Genomic DNA, 21901 nt, shown 5'->3' on the forward strand with positions numbered 1-21901 from the left:
CCGGGGAGGAGAGACTCTTGAAAAACTGGCTGGGGCTTTTCAACCTGTAGTAACTGTCTAGCTCCTCTGGGAGGGGAAAAAAAAAAAAAAAAAAGTCCTGGTCCTGCCCCCTGAGATAGGAGGCTATGTTTCAATGCCAAAATGAATGACAGGCCCATTTCTGATATCAACAAAGAGCAGCTTAGTTGTGCTCCATTTTTTTTCACTTTCCCACACAGTTAGAAGTTCCAAATTTTTCAGGTTAGTATCTTTGTATCTAGGGTTAAGTACCTTTGTCCATTTTCTCAAGAGAACCCAATTATGTTATCCTAGTTTTAAAAATGATTAATTAAAAATATATACCTAATCATCTTACTCGGTTTTTCCTAGGCAGGAAGCTAAACAAAAGATGACCTCTGAAGTTCCTTTCTAAATCTACCCTTTGCAATATAAGATCACCGTATGACTATTAATATTAATAAGCTTTTTCTGCATCCTGACATGTGGGCACAAGGGGAAACTAAAAGTAAGTAACAAACATAGAAATAAAGTAACTGAGATAAAATTTTCAGTTAGCTAGATGTAAAAATCATTTACTAAAGTACATGTGTATGATTATACAAATTGAAATCAATAAACACTTTGAACAATGACATACATTTACTTAATGCCTATTATGAGCCAAGCACTACTTGGAGCTCTGAGGATATAGCAGTGAACACAACAGACAAAAGCCAAACAAAAATCCTTATCTTCAGTGAGCTTATTAGTTTATATTTCAGTTCCCTGAATGTACAACTCTCCTAGATAGACTAAGATAGCTCTCTGCTTCTTTGATTAGTTCCCATCTAATCTGAAATAGTCCCCTCTGAAAGTATGTCTTGACAACAGCTTCAGGAAGGGCAAGGATTCTGTGCTTTCTTCAGTGTTACATCCTTAGTGTCTAAAACAGTGCCTATTAGACCTTCAAACAGATATATAGTAAATTAAATAGATCAAAAAGAGCTTTTCCTTAGTCCATCTCTGCAGACTATGCACCATGTATTATTACACTTACATGCACGAGGGTATTAATTAACTTGGGTTGCAATTACATAATAGCTTAAACTGAAAACACAACCTATACGGCCCTATACCTTTTCAGAGTCTAAAATCTGTTTTTGCAGGGCACCTGGGTGGCTCAGTTGGCTAAGCGTCAGACTTCGGCTCAGGTCATGATCTCGTGGTTCGTGGGTTGGAGCCCTGCGTCAGGCTCTGAGCTGATAGCTCAGTGCCGGGACCCTGCTTCAGATTCTGTGTCTTCCTCTCTCTCTCAGCCTCTTCCCCACTCGTACTCTGTCTCTCTGTCTCTCTCTCAAACAAAAAGTTTAAAAAATAAATGAATAAAAATAATAATAAAATAAAACCTGTTTTTGCTATCAAATGTGAGGTCACTGTATTTGAGTAAAAGAATCATTCAAAAAATTCTATACAGTAACTTTTTGTGGATTACCTGATTTTAGAGCAGTCTGAATAAAAAAAGAATCTTGGAAATTACATAGCATCCCATCAGTTTTGTGTGTGTGGAAATAACTTTAAACTCTCCTTCTCATCATTCTTTTTTTATTTTATTTTATTTTTTAATTTTTTTTTTCAACGTTTATTTATTTTTGGGACAGAGACAGAGCATGAACGGGGGAGGGGCAGAGAGAGAGGGAGACACAGAATCGGAAACAGGCTCCAGGCTCTGAGCCATCAGCCCAGAGCCTGACGCGGGGCTCGAACTCACGGACCGCGAGATCGTGACCGGGCTGAAGTCGGACGCTTAACCGACTGCGCCACCCAGGCGCCCCTCATTCTCATCATTCTTGATTGTCTTACTGTAAACCAGTGAGACACAGAAAATAAGTGTACACCTCTACCCTGTCAAATCAGCCAGAAGTCTTGCACATGTCACTCAAGGCCAGGATATTCAAGGGCTACATACCGTCACACCTATTCTGGTATAGTCTTAAAACAAAAGGAAATTAAACTTCTCAGCACTCAGATACACTCATCATACTTCCAAATAGAGTATTCCTCCCTCCCTCTGTCTCACCTCTAGAGATGGACGATGATTTAAAGTTCAAATATAAACTACCTGGAATATTCACATACTTAGCATGTGTTCTAACAATAAATCTAACAGCATCCCAAGGTCAGGAAGACATGCGATGACTGAAGTCAAGTCATGGGTGAGATAAGGTGGAGCCAAAGCAGGATTTCGTCAGGAATGGCTCCTGCAGAAGCGAGTTTTCTTTTCCCTAACCATCACTCATTCTTTCCTTCAAGAATCACTTATTAAGTACTTCTATATCAGGCACTGAGCTAGGCAACAAACTGATCTGCTCCCTAGAACCCCCATATCTACTCCATAGATGTGACCTTAAGCCTATTCCTATTCCTCCATGTTTCTGCTCCCTATTTGCCTTCATTGCCAGTGCCCCTTCTTTATCCAGTCCCCAGAACTTCACTTACACTGCCCTTTGATCTACTCCCAAGCCTTTAGGCAGGCAGCACAATTAGTAGCTTCTGTGTTCCCTTATGACTGTATCACACACTGGGGGGGAATTAGGAGTCTTCCTACCAGCATAAGAAAATGCATCTTGTGTGGGTCGTCTCAAACAATTTCTCCTTAATCTTACTTAGAAAATCCACTTAAGCATTGTATCATTTATAACTACTAAATATCTAGAAAACACCAAATGGGGCTAGGGATTCCTTCCCTCAGGTTTATAAGCTAATTCATTCAGACTAGAGTTTGCTATGCTTATTGGTAACTTGATGAAATATCAACCACATTTTATAGATCCCTTTGTGATTCTATAAGCAGAAATGATACTATGATAGCACAATAATAGTTTTTATTTGCCTATTCCTGCTAAAATAACTACCTATCAGATCCATACTGTGAGGGAATGGAAATCACCTATGCTAATTTCTTATACTGAATCACCTTTTGAAATAAAATGTCTAATCTTCCTGATGAGAACTACATCTAATGCAAAGGGTTCCTGCTACCTCTTGCAGGGATAAGTGATAGTTGCTTAAAAACACCTTGTGGTAAAGTAACTTCACCTTCACTTGGTCCTTTTCCTCTTCCCACCTTTTAAATATAGATGTTTTTCAAGGACCTATTCTTGATGCTTGTTTCTTTAAGATTTGCATTCCCTCTTTAAAGGGTATTAGCTATTTCTCTGGCTTTATCACCACTCTGTAGATGACAATGAAAATTTATACTTCTACCTCTAGGCTTTCCTATTCTGCTCTACTCTAAACTCTTATTTATAACTGCCTACTGGACATCTCTGTCTCTATGTCCCACACTCTCAAGTCAATTTCTGCAGTAGTGAATGCCATGTCTACCTTCCCAAATCAGCTCATCCTCCTATGTTCCCCATTCTCATTAAAGGCATATTCATCCAAAATAGAAAGTGATTTTCTATTCTTGTCTCTTCCTCACCATTCAAATGCCCACATTGTTTCCAGTGTTTTTCCTAAACCACACATCATTTTCCTGGTTTAAAAATGAAAGAAATAAATACAACTGATGACCTCCGGATTACTCTATCAAAAATAGTGGTAGCCTTAAGCCACATGTGGCTATTTAAATTTAAATTGATTAAAGTTAAATAAAATGCAAAACTCAATTTGTCAGTTGCACTATATACATGTTGGGTCCTCAACAGCCACATGTGGCTAACGGCTTGCAGATACAGAACATTTCCATCATCATGGAAAGTTCTATTAAACATCTCTGGTCTAGACAATAACAGCAAACTACTTAAAACAGTAATCTAAATTTTCCTTGATTTGGCCCATTATCTTCTATCTTAGAAGGTATCAAACCTTATCTTCTACCTAAAACTTAACCACAACAAAAAACCAAACAACCTGATTCAAAAATGGACAAAGGACTTAAATAACCATTTTTCCAAAGAAAATATACAAATAGCCAATATGCACATGAAAAGATTTCAATATCTCCAATCTCTAGGGAAATGCAAATTAAAATTATAATGAGGTATCACCTCATAAGCATTAGGATGGCTACTATCAAAACAACAGAAAATAAGTGTTGACGAGGATGTGCGGAAATTGGATTCTTTGAGCACTGTTGATGCAATGTAAAATGTACAGCTACTATGGAAATCAGAATGTTGACACCTCAAGAAATTAAAAACAGGATTACCATATGATTCCACTGGGTCAACTCCACCTCCAGGTATATAATCAAAAGAATTGAAAGCAGGGCTTAATAGAGACATTTATACTTCCATGTTCTTAGCAGCATTATTCATAATGGCTAAAACACAGAAGAACCCCATGTGTCCACTGATGCACAAATGATAAGCATAATGTAGTAAATACATACAATAGAATATTACTCAGCCTTAAAAAGGAAGAAAATTCGGGGTGCCTGGGTGGCTCAGTCTGTTAAGTATCCTACTTCAGCTCAGGTCATGATCTTGCACTTCGTGAGTTCGAGCCCATTGGGCTCTCTGCTATCAGCATGGAGCCCACTTTGGGATTCTCTGACCCCCTCTCTCTCTGCCCCTCCCCACTTGTGCTCTTTGTCCCAAAATTAAATAAACATTAAAAAAAAAAGGAAGAAAATTCTGAGACATGCTACAACACAGATGAACCTTAAGGACAGTACACTATGTCACATAGAGACACATTGTAGGATTCTACTTACATGACTACTTAGAGTTGTCAAAATCATAGAGATATAAAGCAGAATTGTGGCTGTCAGGGGCTTAGGGAGGGGAGAATGGAGAGTTACTATTTAATGGGTAAAGAGTTCAGTTTTGCAAGATGAAAAATTATGGAGATGGATGGTATGATGGTGGCACAACACTATGAATGCATTCGGTACCACTGAATGGAATCTTTAAAAATGGCTAACAGGATAAGTTTTATATTATGTCTATTTTACTCTAATAAAAACATTAAAAAAAAAAAGAACAAGAGGCGCTGGGTGGCTCAGTTGGTCAAGTGACTGACTCTTGATTTTGGCTTAGGTCATGATTTCACAGTTTGTGAGACTCAGCTCTGTGTTGGGCTCTGGCTCCACGCTGTCAGCACGGAGGCTGCTTGGGATTCTCTCTCTCCCTCTCTCTCTGCCCCCCCCACTTGTGCGCACACTCTCTCAAAATAAATATGTTTTAAAAATTAAAAAAAAAATGTAGGAACAGGAGCAGAGGGCATATGGGAAATCTGCACCTTCCCCTTAATTTTACTATGAACCTAAAACTTTGCTGATAAAATAAAGTCTACTTTTTAAAAAACACATACAACAGTCTTGTGAAAATGTCTTTTCTCCTCTGCTTTACTTCTTCAGTCTACCCACTCCTCTGCATCCATTAGTAGCTCCACCTCTATTATAAGAGCTTCTTTTACTTCTTGAGTCTAACCCAACCTCCTACCTCTATATTCAACATTAAATACATTAAAATATCAAGACCAGGACAGCTAAGATCAATGTGTTATAAAAATAATTTTGGTACAATCTACATTAATTACATGACGATTCTGTTTTTTTTTTTTTTTTTTTAGTTTATTTATTTTGAGAGAGAAAGAGAGAGAGTGAGCTGGGGAGGGGCAGAGAGAGACAGAGAGAGAGAGAGAGAGAGAGAGAGAGGGAGAGGGAGAGAGGGAATCCTAAGCAGGCTCTACGCTGTCAGTGCAGAGGCTGATGCGGGGTTCAAACATGATCATGACCTGAGCCTAAATTAAGAGTTAGACGCTGAATGAACTGAGCCACCCAGGTGCCCCAAATTACGTGATAAATTCTTGATGAGATGTAAAATTAAGCCAGTTCATTCATTCTATGCATATTTACTAACTGTTCACTAACTGTTATGCCAGCCTTAAGCAAGGGATCTAAAAATACACTGGAGAAGGAAAAAATATAATCCTTAGCCTCAGGAAGTTACAGTTTAATGGAGGAAACACTATACACAAGCAAGCAAATATGAAAATGCCAACTACATCCATTACTAGGAAAGAAACTAGTGGTATCAGAGAGCTGGGAAGTGATATTCCACGTGTGTTCTTTAGACAAAGTGTTCTAGGAAGGTCTCTCTGAAGGAGGTGATATTTAAGCTGCAACCTGGAGGATGAGGAGGTGTCAACATGGTAAAAGCAGGGAGAGGAGCATTTCAGGCAGCACAGAACCGTGAAAAGGCTCACATAACACCTATAATCTTAAAAGTAAAGCAAATAAACTGAGGAAGCCAAATAAAATTCACATGAGGGATCGGCTCTAGAAGAAAAGTAACTGACTAATTTTTATCTTTTGCACAAAATAGTAGAAGGAAACTATTTCTTATTTTCTTGTCTGAGGCTACAGCAAAGAACATGGGGAATGAATCAGGATTATGGATGCCATTCTGAGAAGTCTAAAAAGAAACACAAGGATTATCAGACCTCAACAAATATTCTCTAAAACACATCATGAATGTACAATATTCCACTGTGCAGATGTGTCATATTTTATTTCCCTATAAGTGGATATTTACACAGTCTCTATATTTTGCCATTATACATAATTATGTAGTAAACACTTCTACACTCAAATCTCTTATTTTTTATTTTATTTTTTTGTATTATTTTATTTTTATTTGAGAGAGAGAGACAGAGAGACTGTGTGTGTGAGCAAAGGAGAGAGGCAGAAGAATAGAGGGAGAGAATCTTCAGCAGACTCCACACCCAGCATGGAGCCTGACATGGGGCTCGATCCCATGACCGTGAGATCACAACCTGAGCCAAGATTAAGAGTCAGACGCTCAACTGGCTGAGTCACCCAGGTGCCCCTCAAATCTTTAATTTTTTTCTAATGACAAACTCTCAGAAGGGTTTTTACTAGGTGAAAGCATATCAACTGTTTTCAGGAGTTTGATGTGTATTACCAATTTGCTATTTGCTTCTCGGAGGACTTATACTGACACTCCTAACAGAAGTAGATATGAAGAATAAGAAATAGATAAGAAGATGAGAATAAATACAAGTAGACTAAGAAGTGGATAAGAAGAGGTGCCTGGCTGGCCCAGTCAGTTAAACATCCAATTTTGGCTCAGGTCATGATATTGCAGTTCGTGACTTCAAGTCCCATGTCGGGCTCTGTGCTCACAGCTTAGAGCCTGGAGCCTGCTTTGGATTCTGTGTCTCCCTCTCTCTCTCTCTTTGCCCCTCCCCTGTTTGTGCTCTGTCTCTCTCTCAAAAATAAATAAACAAACAAAAAAAAGAAGTGGATATGATATGAAGATACCAATTTCCCACACTTTTGCCAACAAGGTCAAAATTTTAAAGAAACTTTTGTTAATTTGACAGAGGAAAAAAGATTTTTTTTGAAATAACTTTTTATATGATGTTCAAAATTTGGACATGCACATTGCAGAAAAACAGAAAATACGTAATTAAAACACCCAGAAATAATTATAATTAATGTTTTACATACATATATCAAGTCTTTTCCTATGCTACATATTTTTCTTTTTCTAAAAAAAGCAGGGGGAGTGATCATGCTATATCCATGCTGGTTTAATTTTTTTAATATAATAAATTATTTAGTTTGTAACATCTATAGAATACCATGATACAACAGTGTCACAATGCTCAACTAATTATCTAACTGCTTCCAATTTTTCATTCTCATCAACGATGCTGTGGTAAATATTCTTTGCCAAAATCTTCCCACAGATCTTCTTTAATCAGGATAAATCCACAGAAGAGAAAATCTGAGCCAGACTTTGCCTATTTTGAAGATTTTTGATAGGCACTGAGCAAATTATCCTCCAGAGAGGTTGTATCACTCTGAGTCCCTAGACCATCCTCTACTACCCCAAGGTGGGTATTAACAACAACAAAACAGCAAAATCTTTGCTGAACTGACTGGCAAACATTGGCTTTTGTTATTTAAATTTGCATTTTGGGGCGCCTGGGTAGCTCAGTTGGTTAAAGCGTCAGACTTTGGCTCAGGTCATGATCTCACAGTTCGTGGGTTCGAGCCCCGCATCGGGCTCTGGGCTGACAGCTCGGAGCCTGGAGCCTGCTTCTGATTCTGTGTCTCTTCCTCTCTGGGCCCCTCCCCTGCTCATGCTGTCTCTCTCTGTCTCTCAAAAATAAATAAATGTAAAAAAAAAAATTAAAATAAAATAAAATAAATTTTCATTTTGATTACTGGTCCGGTTGAATACATGTTTATATTTTTATTATCCATTTACATTTCTTTTGTGAATTTTCCATACTGCTACTCTGTTTTTTTCTTATAATGCCAATATTTAATGTATTTATTTGTTTTATATGTAGTTATGTTTACTAAGCCTCTGCTGGTTTGTGAAGTTTCTCAAATCTGCCTTGGTTTTGATGGCCTTGACAGTTTTGAGAAGTATTAGGCATTTTGTACAATGCCACTCAATATGGGTTTGTCTGATTTTTTCTCATTGTTAGACTAGGGTTATGAGTTATAGGGAAGAAGATGTCATCACATCATATCAAGGGCACCTGCTATCAACATGACTTATGGCTGAGAAAGTGAACTTTGAGGATCAACTGGCTAGGGCTATTTTTCTAGGTGTCTCCACCATAAAGTTACTCTCCCACCTCCACCCTTTGTTCCCATAAACTACAATTTGGAAACACCACACTAAGTGCAGCCCATATTCAAGGCAGGGTTGGAGAGTTTACACTCTACCTCCTTGAGGGAGAAGTGTCTCAATCAGTGTCTAAGTAAATTATTTGGAATTCTGTATGGAGACTTGTCTCTTCTCCCTCACTTATTTATTCAATCACTATTTATATGAGTATGTACTCATGTATTTTTATTTTTTTAATGTTTATTTGTTTTTTGGACGGGGGAGGGACAGAGAGAGAGAGAGACAGAGACAGAGACAGAGGATCTGAAGCAGGCTCTGTGCTGACAGCAGAGAGCCCAGTGTGGGGCTCAAACTCATGAACCATGAGATCATGACCTGAGTGGAAGTTGGACACTTAACTGATGGAGCCACCGAGGCGCCCCTCACGTATTTTTATTTCATACCTTAGGTTAAAATCCAACATCGCCCTATTTATTTTGCTGCTCAAATTGCTCCACTTTTGGCCACTGGGAACTTTTTCAAGTTGGCTCCTGTGTCGCTCTGCAGGATCCACTTTTTTTGGTAGCACTTCCTTACTTTCTGGTATGATAAGGCACTCCAGCTTCATCTTGTGTATTTCCTGCCCCAAACCTAGATTAGCTATTTTTCTATTTTACTTTTATTTTTTAAAATTTTATTTTAGAGAGAGAGTGTGAGAGTGCGAGTGGGGGAGAGGCAGAGCGAGAGGGAAAGAATCTCAAGCAGGCTCCAGGTAGCACAGAGCCCAACTCGGGGCTGGATCCCATGAGACTTGAGATAATGACCTGAGCTGATATCAAGAGCTGGACACTTAACTGATTGAGCCACCCAGGTGCCCCTACATTAGCTATTTTTCTAAGGAGTCTTAGAGAATAGTATTAGAAACCAAAATCTGGGGGTCCCTAGGTGGCTCAGTCGGTTAAGTGTCTGACTTTGGCTCAGGTCATGATCTCACGGTCATGATCGTGAGTTCGAGGCATGTGTCAGGCTCTGTGCTGACAGCTCAGAGCCTGGAGCCTGCTTCAGATTCTGTGTCTCCCTCTGTCTCTGACCCTCCCCTGTTCATGCTCTGTCTCTGTCTCAAAAATAAATAAATGTTAAAAAAAAAAAAAAGAAAAACAATTGCTTTTTCTGTATATCACAGCAATAATAGTAACTTAAATATCACTTGGTATTTCCTTCATCTGCTAATACAAATATTCCAGACCTTACAAAGTCTCCAATAGCCCACACGGACTTCTGTGAGCCTCTAGAGCAGTGATCCCCAGCCCTGGCTGCATATTAGAATCGACTAGGAAACTTACATCCAAGTCACACCTCAGAGCAACTCCATCTGAATCACTGAGGGCAGGACTAAGGCATAAATATGGCTCTAAAGGAATCAGATGATTTTAGTGTGTATCGAAGCTAAGAAACACCACTTTAGTCTTTTACGTGGCTTCATTAAAAGCTCATTCCTAGTAAGTATTGCTGAGTAATGCTGCCTCCATTAGGAACAGATCACCTCCCCCTTCCTCTGTGGGAACACTGGTAGTCTATGAGATGCCAAAGTTTCAAGTTTTGCCTTTTCTGAAATAAGGAAGAATATTTTGCTCCCTTACTATATTATATTACCCTATAAGGGATACACATAGACAGTACTGCTAGTGAGTTAATAAGATCACTCTCATGAAATTATATTTTAAAAGCTAATTGTTTTGTTGTTTCATAAAAATTTACACCTACCCTATTCTCTTAAGAGTCACACATGACTTGAATAGGTCTGGCCATAAGACAAACTCTACTACCATTATGCAGTATTAAGAATTATTTCTAGGGCACCTGGGTGGCTCAGTTGGTTAAGCATCTGTCTCTTGATTTCAGCTCAGGTCATGATCTCACAGTTCATGAGTTCGAGCCCCGCATCGGGCTCTTGTGATGACAGTGCAGAACCTGCTTGGCATTTTGTCTCCCTCTCTCTCTGTACCTCCCCACCTTTTCTCTCTCAAGAATTAATGAATTAATTAATTAACTAATTAATTAAAAAAGAATTATTTTCCCTTTCTAAAGACCAACATTTTTCTTGAAGGTTCAACCTCTTTCTTCCCTTGACGCACACTGAACATAATCACAGCAATACTAGAACCTAAACCTAGCTCAACTTCTGACTGACTACCTCAATCCCATAAACAAATGGCCTAACAAAAGAAGTGTGCCCATTTCCAGGCATAGGTACTATTTACTTCAATCTCCACTGTTCTTTTATATGAAATGTCTGGCATTAAAACTGTAACACACCTACAATAGGGGGGAAAAAACAATTGCAAGAGATCAATCAATCAATTGAAACAGACTTATATATGACCCAGATTTTAGAAACATAAGACAAGGGCTTTAAAATAACTATTTCAACTTTCTCATTATTAGACTGGACAAAAATTTCTTCCTCTCTTTAATCTTTAATCACTTTAAGAGATAACTGAGAATATAAACCAAAACACTAACAATGTATTATAGGGTTGTAATAATGTAAAAACAAAATGTATGCTAACAATGCACAAAAGATAAGAGAGTAGAAAAGGAAGTATACATGGTATGGTAACATTCTTTGAAAGTAGACTGTGACAGGGGCACTTGGGTGGCTTAACTGGATGGTTAAGCATCCAATTTTTGACTTGAGCTCAGGTCATGATCTCACAATTTGTGGGTTCAAGCCCCGCATCGGGCTCCACACTGAGAGCAAAGAACCCACTTCGGATCCTCTATCTCCCTCTCTCTCTGCCCCTCCCTTGCTTATTCTCTCTTGCTCTCAAAATAAATAAATAAAACTTAAAAAAATTTTTTAAAAAGAAAGAGACTGTGGTAACTTAAAGATGTACTCTGTAAACCTTAGTGCAAACACTAAAAAAAAAAAAAAAATTAAAACGAGGTATAACAAATCAGCAAAGTAGAAAGTAGAAATAAAATGGAATCACAATAAAAATACCTAATTTATCCAAAATAAATAAAGGGGGAAAAAAAGGAAAGGAATAGAGAACAGAAGGGACACACAGGAAGAAAAAAAAAAAAAACAAGAAATATGACATTTATTTATTTTTTTAATATGAAATTTATTGTTAGCAATATGGCAGATTTAAATCCAACATCTCAATAATTACATTGAATATAACTTATCTAGAGACCCTAATTAAAATTCATAGATTCCCAGAACAAGCACTGTTACCAGGGATAAACATGGGTATTACATAATGCTATGAGAAAACAGCACAAAAAAAAACAAAATAACATATAACAATCCTGACTGTGCATGTACCCAACAACAGAGTTTCAAAATATATGTAAGAAAGTGACAACTCAAAGAAGAAATAGAAAAGGCACCATTAAAACTGGAGACCAACATTGTTCTCTCAGTAATCAACAGAACAAGTGGACACAAAATAAAGATACAGAGATTCTGGGGGCACCTAGGCAGTTCAGTCAGTTAGGTGTCTGCTTTGGCTCAGGTCATGACCTTGGAGTTCATGGGTTCCAGCCCCATGCTTGGCTCTGTGCTGGCAGCTCGGAACCTGGAGCTTGCTTTCAGATGCTGTGTCTCCCTCTCTCTCTGCCCCTCTCCTGCTTGCACTCTGTCTCTCTCAAAAAATAAACATTTTTTTTTAATTTTAAAAAAAGATATGGAAAATCTGAGAAACACTAGCAATCAAGCTGGCATCATTAATATTTATAGAACACTCCATTCAACATCTGCAAAATCCACAATCTTTTCAGTACACTTGGAACATTAACTGATATACGCCATATGACAGATCTTGAAGCAAACTTCAAAACTGTAAAACAAAGGATGGTCTCTGATCACAAAAGAATTAAATTAGAAATCAATAACAAAGATTTCTGGAAAATTCCCAATTAAACAACACATTTCCAAATTCACTGAAGGATACAAACTACCAGAGCTCACTCAAAAAGAAAAAACAAACAAACAAAAGAAACCCCCAAAACCAAAAAAAACAGACAACCTGAATAGCCCCATACCTATTACAGAAATTTAATTCCCAGTTTAAAACTTCACCACAAAGAAAACTCTAGGCCCAAAGGTCTTCAATGGCAATTTCTACCAAACAATTATGGAAAAACTAATCTAATATTATACAAACTCTTCCAGAAAACAGAGGGGTAGAAAACATTTTCCAACTCATTTTCCAACTCATTTTGTAACTAACCAGATACAAAACCAAACAAATAAATTACAAGAAATTCCAAACCAATATCCTTCTTGAACACAGTTGCAAAAAACCAGTTAATTAAGCCTTAAAAAGGAAGGAAATTCTGATACATGCTATAATTAGACAAACCTTGAAAATATTATGCTAAGTACAATAAGCCAAAGAACAAATAACATATATCTCCACTTACATAAGTTACCTAGAATAATCAAATTCATAAAGACAAAAAATGAGACCCAATGGTTACTAGCGGCCAGAAAAGGGGGAATAGGGAATTATTATTTCATTGGTATGGAGTTTCTGTTTGGGATGATGAGAAAAATGGTGATGGATAGTGGTGATAGTTGCACAACAATGTGAACGTACTTAAAGCCACCAAATTATAAACTTGAAGATAGGGGCACCTGGGTGGCTCAGTCCATTAGTTTGACTCTTGATTTCAACTCAGGTCATGATGTCACAGTTTGTGAGACTGAACCCTGCATCAAGATGCTATTCAGCATTGAGCCTGCTTGGGATTCTCTCTCTCCCTCTCTCTTGGCCTCTCCCCCGCTCACATATTCCCACATATGTGCTCTCTCTCTCTCCCTCTTTCAAAATAAATAAATAAAGTTCAAAAAGAAAATGGTTGAAATAGTAAATTTTATGTTATGTATATTTTACCACTATAAAAAAGATTCTTAACAAAATGTTAGCAAATGATACAGCAATAGATAAAAAAGGATATTACATTATGAGCACATGGTGTCTATCCAAGGAATGCTGGCTGGCACAGACACTCCAAATCTATTTTAAAAAGCTAGCAAAAGTAATAAATTTTAGTAAACTAGTGAGTTTCACAAGGTTGCAGGGCTCATTATATATAACATACAAAAAACAGAAACGAGTAAACTTTACTGCATGTAGTTACCTCAATAAACCTGACTTAAAAAAAAAAACAAGGGCGCCTGGGTGGCGCAGTCGGTTGAGCATCCGACTTCAGCCAGGTCACGATCTCGCGGTCCGTGAGTTCGAGCCCCGCGTCAGGCTCTGGGCTGATGGCTCAGAGCCTGGAGCCTGTTTCTGATTCTGTGTCTCCCTCTCTCTCTCTGCCCCTCCCCGTTCATGCTCTGTCTCTCTCTGTCCCAAAAATAAATAAACGTTGAAAAAAAATTTTTAAAACAAAAACAAACAAACAAAAAAAGCAACAGAGGGGTGCCTGGGTGGCTCAGATGGTTAAACATCAACAGTGAAAATGTACTTAAAGCCACCAAATGACACATTTGAAAATGACTGAAATATGGGTGCCTGGGTGGCTGAGTTGGTTAAGCATCAGACTCTTGATTGTGGCCCAGGTCAATAGCTTGAGGTTGTGAGATCAAGCCCTGCACCAGGCTGGGTGTGGAGCCTGCTTAAGATTCTGTCTCTCCCCCTTCCTCTGTCCCTCCCCGCTACTTGTGCATGAACGCGCAGGCAATCTCTCAAAAAACCAAAAACCAAAAACCAAAACAAAAAAACAAAAACAGAAAACCAAATAAATAATAATGGTGCCGGTGAACCTTCTTATCTTGTTTCTATTTTAAATGGGAATTCTCTTTCTAATGGAAATGTTTTTAACATGATATTGGCTAATTAACTTGAAGATGGACTTTTAGGTGACTCAGCTGGCTAGGTGTCCCACTCTTGATTTCAGCTCAGGTCATGATCTCACAATTTGTGAGTTAGTGCCCCGAGCTGGGCTCTGCCCTGATAATGTGGAGCCTGCTTGGGATTCTCTCTCTCTGCCCCTCCACTGCTCTCTCTCAAAATAAATAAACTTAAAAAAAAAAAAAAAAAAGATGGACTTTTAGAAAATATATAGTTTAATCTTTTAATTCCTACTTCATCGAGACTTTTTAAAAAGTGACCCAATTTTTAAAACTGTAGCCCGTAAAGTATTTCAGACAAAAATATGGCTCCCATTTATCTACTTATATAAATGTATTATCGGTAATTTCTTATCATACTTTCTTGAAACAAATTCTATCTGGTTCATGCTATATAGTTCTCTTATGATAATGTCAATTTTATTTGCTAATAATTTGGTTGTTTGCTTTAATAGGTGTGTGATTGGTTTGCTACTTTCTGTACTGTTACATTTTATTATGTGAGTTAAATTAGTTTTTCATGCAATGGAAGCCTTTGGTTTTACAGTCTGCATGTTTTATCGGCTGAATTATATATTCATAGCAACAGGAGAAAAGCTTACCCATTAACACTGTGAGAAGAGTCTTTTTAAAAGTGATTTTGAAGCGGGGGGCGGGGAACCTGGGTGGCTCAGTCGGTTGGGCGTCTAACTCTTGATTTTGGTTCAGGTTGTGATCCCAGGTCTGTGAGATCAAGCCCTGTGTCAGGGTCCTTGCTGAGCATACAGCCTGCTTAAGATTTTCTCTCTCTCTCTCTCTCTCTCTCTCTCTCTCTCTCTCTCTCCCCCTCTGCCCCTCTCCCTTGCTTGCATGCTCTTTCTCTCTCTCTAAAAAAAAAAAAATGAGTTTTGGGGATAATAATATTTATTATTTCTTCCAACATATTAGAATTCAAGTTTTCTACTTTTTAAAATAATCAATTTTGGGGGCACCTGGCTGGCTGAGTCAATACAGCATGTGACTCTTGATCTCGGGTTCAAGCCCCATGTTGATGGTGTAGAGTTTACTGAAAAATAATAATAAAACAGACTTTTTTAAAAGTCTATTTATTTATTTTGAGAGAGAGAGAGAGAGACAGAGAGGGGGAGAGAGAGAGAGAGAGAGAGAGAGAGAGAGAGAGAGAGAGAGAATGAGTGGGGGGAGGGGCAGAGAGAGAGAGAATCCCAAGCAGGCTTCACGCTGTCAGTACAGAGTCCAATGCAGGGCTCAAACTAATGAACTATGAGATCATGACCTGGGCAGAAATCAGGAGCTGGACACTTAACTGACCATCCAGGCTTCCCAAACAGACTTTAAAAAAATAGATTAGAGGTATGTAAATGGCTCAGTCAGCTAAGTGTCCGACTCTTAGCTTCAGCTCAGATCATGACACCAGTTTGTGGCTTTGAGTCCTGTGTCAGGCTCCAGGCTGACAGTGCAGAGCCTGCTTGGGATTCTCTCTTTCCCTCTCTCTCTGCCCCTCACCCTTCCTTTCAAAATAAACAAACTTTAATGTTAACATATTCAATTTTGATCATTTATATTTCCCCCAAATAATTTCTTTCATCAGTATTTTCAAATTTTTAACATAATTGCTATATGGTAATTTGATAATTTTTAAAAATTCTATATAAAGATTCCTCTAATATTCTAACATTACACTAAATGACTTCCTAGAGTTTGTTTATTACCAGGCCAATTTACCTGGATTTTTGTTTTACCACTTTTCTATCTTCTGATTTTGCTCAATTTTGTCTTTACATTTATATATTCCTCCTCTTGCTAACCTTTGTTTAACTTTGGGAGGTGAATTCATTGTTTCATTCCATTTTATTATTATTTTTTTGAAGTTTATTTTTCTAGTAATCCCTACACCCAATGTGAGGCTTGAATTTGCCACCCTGAGATCAAGAGTTGCATGCTCTTCCAACTGAGCCAGCCAGGTGCCCCTGGCTGCCCCTCATTCCATCTAAAATTTTTTAGATTTTATTTTGAAGAGAGAGAGAGAAAGCATGAGTGGGGGAGAGGGGCAGCAGGGGAGAGAGAGAGGGAGAGAGAGAATCTTAAGCAGGCTCCACGTTCAACATGGAGCCCTACATGGGACTGGATTTCATGACCCTGGGATCATGACCTGAGCTAAAATCAAAGAGTTGCATGCTCAACCAACTGGGCTACCGAGGCACCCCTCCCTTTATTCCATTTTAAAATAATAAAAGCACATAAACAGCCTTGGCTGCATCCCATATATATGTGTATAGGTATGTATAAATAAAATTATAATTTCCTCTTATTTTTAATAGTTGTTGCAGTTTAGTTTTCCGCTTCGATTTAATAGCTTTTTGGAGAAAGAACTGACAAATGGGCTTCATTCATTAATTTCAAGTTTACTGCATTTTGGCCAGATACAATGGTCTATCACATTTCTGCTTAATAAGCTACATTGATATTTTTGTCTTCTAGTATGACAACTGTCTGTAAATACTCTATGAATGCTTGAGGAGAGGGATTATTCTCTGTTTCTAATGTACTCAGTTTCAGAGTTGAATTAATGTGAGGAAGGTTTTCATTTAGGGCAGTGGCAGAGATGGGAAATTGGCTATATATGGGAAATTAATCACATAAGTAAACACCTAAAGGATAATGGAAGACAGGACTTCTCGAAGACTGTTTAGCTTGAAAGCAACTACCAAACTGTCTTCCAAAGTGCCTGCATCATTTTGCATTTTCTGTAACAATAAATGAGAGTCCCTTTTGCTCCACATACTTATCATCAATTTGGCATTGTCATCTTGTCGGATTTTAGCCATTCTAAAAGGAGTATAGTGCTATTTCACTGTTGTTTTAACTTGCAATTCCTTATTGACAAATGATACTGAGTATCTTTTCATTTTCTTCTGTATACATCCTTTGGTGAGGTGTCTGCCCACTTTTCAATTCAGTTGTTTGTTTTCTTATTGTTGTTGAATACAATTCTTATTATTATTCTTTTCATATTTTGGATACCTATTTAGGTAGTCAAGAATTTCTTACCCAAAGAGAAGTCTGGCTTTTGTCCTTAGTTCCTGGGAGGTAATCTCTAAACTCTTAAAACGTCTTGCCTGATAAAAGTGTTTAAAAATATGATAAAGGGTGGAGGCTTTGAGTCATATCAACAATGAGACTTAGACTGGGGGTGTTTGAGTCACATCAACTAACCTACTGAGGGACTGGAGACAAATGAGTCACATGAACTGCTAGTCAGGTTTAGGTGACTGAACCCCAAAAAAGACTCCAGACACCAAAGCTCATGTGAGTTTTTCTGGTTGGCAATACTCTGTGCAAAGCTGTCAAGCATCAATATTGGTAAAGTAACATTGTCCATGTCTCCATGGGAAGAAGACAACTGGAGGCTCCACATTGGTACTTTTCTGGACTTTGGCCTATGTGCCTTTTCACTTGACTGGTTATTTTTTCCATTTGAGAGAGAGAGAGAGAGAGAGAGAGAGAGAGAGAGAGAGAGAGAGAGGCAGAAGGAGAGAGAGAGAATCTCCAAGCTGAGCATGGCACCTGACACAGGACTCAATCTCATGATCCTGCGATCATGACCTGAAGCAAAATCAAGAGTTGGACACTCAACAAACTAAGCCACCCAGGTGCCCCATTCACTTGAATGATTTTAATTTGCATCCTTTAGCTGTAATAAGCCATAACCATGAGTAAAATATCTTTCAATGAATTCTGTGAGTCCTTCTAAACCTACCAAACCTGAAGGTAATTTACGAGACCCTTGAACTTGCAACTGATGTCAGAAGTAAGGGTAGCCTTTTGTGCACTGCTCCCTAACTTTGCAACTGGCTGACTTTGTAAAGTCCTTCATCAGATATGTTTTGCTGTTGTATCTAAAAAGGTGTTGCCAAACCCAAAGTCACCTAGATTTTCTGCTACTTTTCTTCTAGAAGCTTTATCTTTTTAGGTTTTACATTTAAGTCTATTAATCATGTCCAGTTAATTTTTGTGAAAGGTGTAAGATCTATGTATAGGTTCATTTTTTTGCATGTAAACTTCAATTGCTCCTGCCTCATTTACTGAAAAGACTCTCCTTTCTCCACTGAATTGCCCTTCCTCCTTCCTGATCTTCCTCAAAGATCAGTCAACTATATTTCTGGGCTCTATATTCTGCTTCATTGATCTAAATATCTTTCTTTCACTTATACTACACTGTCTTGATTACTGTAGCTTTATAGTAAGCATCAAAATCAGGTCATGTAAATCTTGGATATTGTTTTTTTGACCCAACTTGAGTCTCTGTCTTCTAAATGTATATGTTAATGTATTCATTTTTATTTTCATTGATGATAAGGTGGTCTTACATTCTATCACTCTATTATTCTTGCACCTCTTTAATATTATCTCCTTTATTTTCTGCCCTTTATTAATAGGCAAATGTGTAGACATTTTCCTTTTCCTAATAACACCATAAATATTGTTCCATTGTCTTTTGCTATTTAATAGTGAACAGAAACTCTTTGATTAGTTTTATTTAGAGCTTTTGTAGCAGTCTCCTTTTCACCTTTTGCCTGGATGCTTACAACGTATCTTTTAATCCTCAAAATTTTCAACCTGATATATCTCGTATTCACATATCACAGTGAAATCCTTCAAATTATAAACTTAGGCTTTTTTAAGTTCAAGGATGTTGTCGTCTACTTCACCTTTGATTATTGCTTCTCTTCTATTTATTATTCTTTTATTCAGGAATACTATTCATCTACACATTGAGTCTTTATTCTTTGTACCTGTCATTTTCATCTTTTTTTTTTTTAATGTTTATTTATTTTTGAGAGAGAGGGAGAGAGAGCATGAGTAGGGGAGGAGCAGAGAGGGAGACAGAGGATCTGAAGCACGCTCTGAGTTGCCAGCAGAGAGCCTGATGAGGGGCTTGAACTCACAAGCCATAAGATCAATACCTGAACCAAAGTTGAATCCTCAACCAAGCCACCCAGGCTCCCCTTTGTCATTTTCAACTTTTTGATCCTTTTCTACTGCTGCATTTGAGAAGACATCCTCCAACTTCTCTTACACATCACTGCCTTGATTTTCACACTATCTTTTGACCCCTTCATTGTGAATTTTAAAAGTATACTGAATTTCAGTATTTTTATGAGTTTTGTTGAGTCTTGAAGAAATTTTAAAACACAGAAAAATACCAAGAATGATTCAAGAACCTTTGTCATCATCCTTATTTCCTCTAGCTCAAGAGCCCTGGAGTCAGTCTATATGGAATCAAATATGAGCCTCCCTCTTACTAGTTGTAGGATCTTGGGGAAGTAATTTAAACTATTTATTTAAATTTTCTTGAGAATACTCATTTAATTAGATTTAATTAGCTAATTCATGAGCAGTTTTAATACAATATGTTATACTCAATAAATATTTAGGTATTATTACTATAATCTTTGCTGATATCTTGACTGGTTCCCTTCTATGTCAATCTGTTGTCTTTAACATTCCATTTCAGATTCATTAAATAACTTTGAGAAGAAAACAAATACCACCTAATATCTTGTTTTTTTCAAGTACAATTTTGCTCTGTGTGTCAAGTATAAGATTTATTTATTTTGCAGTTTCTTAATAAGCCCATGATGGCTTTAAAAAAAAAATGAATTATTTGAAGGTTGAGCAAACTATCCAGATTTGGTGTTTGCTAAGAAAAAAGTTAGATAAATTCTAGTTAGTTTCTCCCCTTTACTATCCACTTCAGTATTACTTGACTTTTAACTCTCAGTTCTTTACCTGGAGAAAAGATTGATTCATACAACTCAGTCAACTATCTGGTGATATGCAGTCATATACTATTGTGGCTCTCATCTATTTTGGAAATTAAGGATTCTTTGAGGATCCATCAGAATCATATACTTTCTCTCCAGCACAAAGAATTTTGTTTACCAGTTTAGTCTGTCATGCCTTGAAGTCAATACATGGATCCTAGGTTAAGGATCCCATGACTTACCATTTGCTCTGATGAACTAAGGAAGGCTCTCCTGATCCTGTTGCCTGGTTATGTGGTGTATACAATTAGCAGTTTAATCCCGGATACTTTGAAACAGGACATAGTTCTTCCCTAATCAAAAGCAGAGCTTGGAGGGGCACCTGGGTGGCTCAGCCGGTTGAGCAACCGACTTCGGCTCAGGTCATGATTTTATGGTTCATGAGTTTGAGCCCATCATGGGGTTCTGTGCTGACAGCTCAGAGCCTGGAGCCTGGTTCAGATTCTGTGTTTCCCTCTCTCTCTGCCCCTCCCCTACTTGCACTCAGTCTCTGTGTCTCAAAAACGAATAAACGTTAAAAAAAAAAAAAAGTTAAAAAAAAAAAGCAGGGGTTGGGGTATTTGGGTTAAGCATCCAACTTTTGATTTTGGCTCAGGTCATGATCTCACAGGTTCATGGCATCGAGCCCCGCACCAAGCCCCGCATCCAACTCTGCACAGACAGCGCGGAGCCTGATTGGCATCCTCTCTTTCCCTCTCCCTCTTTGCCCCTCCCTCTCTCAAAATAAATAAATAAACGTTTAAAAAAAAAAAAGGCAGGGCCTAACTAAGTAAGAGTTGTTTAAGCTGGTGGCTGGTACAAGAGAGTTCATAAACTATCCTCTTTACTCTTACACATACTTGAAATTTTCCAAAAGAAACACTTCATTTGTGTTTATTTGAAGTAGGGCCTGAAAAAATGCATACCAGCCCCATGGATTTTCTCCTCTCTGTCCTTTCCTACTACTATTCCCTTTACATCTGAAAAATGTGCCCAAACAAGTTCACTTCTGCCTTTACAGAACTGCGGTCACCAAGGGAAGTAGAGAGGTAATGATAAGAGAGATGGGAGGGGAGAAAGAACCCTGGATGCTGCAGATAACAGTTGCAACACACAGTGGGTAGTTGCCAAGTTTCTGGTTGGCAAAGACCCTACTTCCTTAAGTTGTAGGTATGCAACAGAGATGGGTAGAAAAATCTACCTTTTTCCTGCCTGTCCTTGCTACTGGCACAGGAATCTGTCTTCTACTGACAGAAAATCCTCCTAATGCCTGGTATGTTCTAATTTGTACTTCTAGTTGTTCATTCTATTTATAACTCTGTTTCTCTATATTTTCACCTATTTGACCATGGGATAACAGAGAAGATTAAGTTGGGTACTTTGGTTAAGCATCCGACTAGCTGATTGCCTGCTAAGCCCAGCTTCCCACAGTTGAATTTTTGAGGTTAAAAGGTCCTACACTAATCTGGCACATATGCAACCTGGGAACAACAGATAGGTGGAAGAGATAGCTTCTGATCTACTCTTGCTTCCTTTAACTCTCACACATACTACAATTTCACATATATAGAAATGTTTATTGATATTATTGAGCATATAGAATAGAGCATAGAAAAAAAAGAAAAGTATTATTTTCTCTCAAGGAAGCTCTAGCC

The 21901-nt window shown here is 38.0% G+C and overlaps 1 protein-coding gene across 5 annotated transcripts in view; it reads right to left on the reverse strand.

Annotated features, from left to right (window-relative positions):
• TFDP2 (transcription factor Dp-2) overlaps positions 1–21901 on the reverse strand; it is a 182282-nt gene that overhangs the window by 75806 nt on the left and 84575 nt on the right. The gene's annotated exons all lie outside the window — the stretch shown is intronic.

The sequence above is a fragment of the Herpailurus yagouaroundi genome, unplaced genomic scaffold (genome assembly GCF_014898765.1).
Source record: "Herpailurus yagouaroundi ecotype Mexico unplaced genomic scaffold, PumYag 159, whole genome shotgun sequence".
NCBI lineage: Eukaryota > Metazoa > Chordata > Mammalia > Carnivora > Felidae > Herpailurus > Herpailurus yagouaroundi.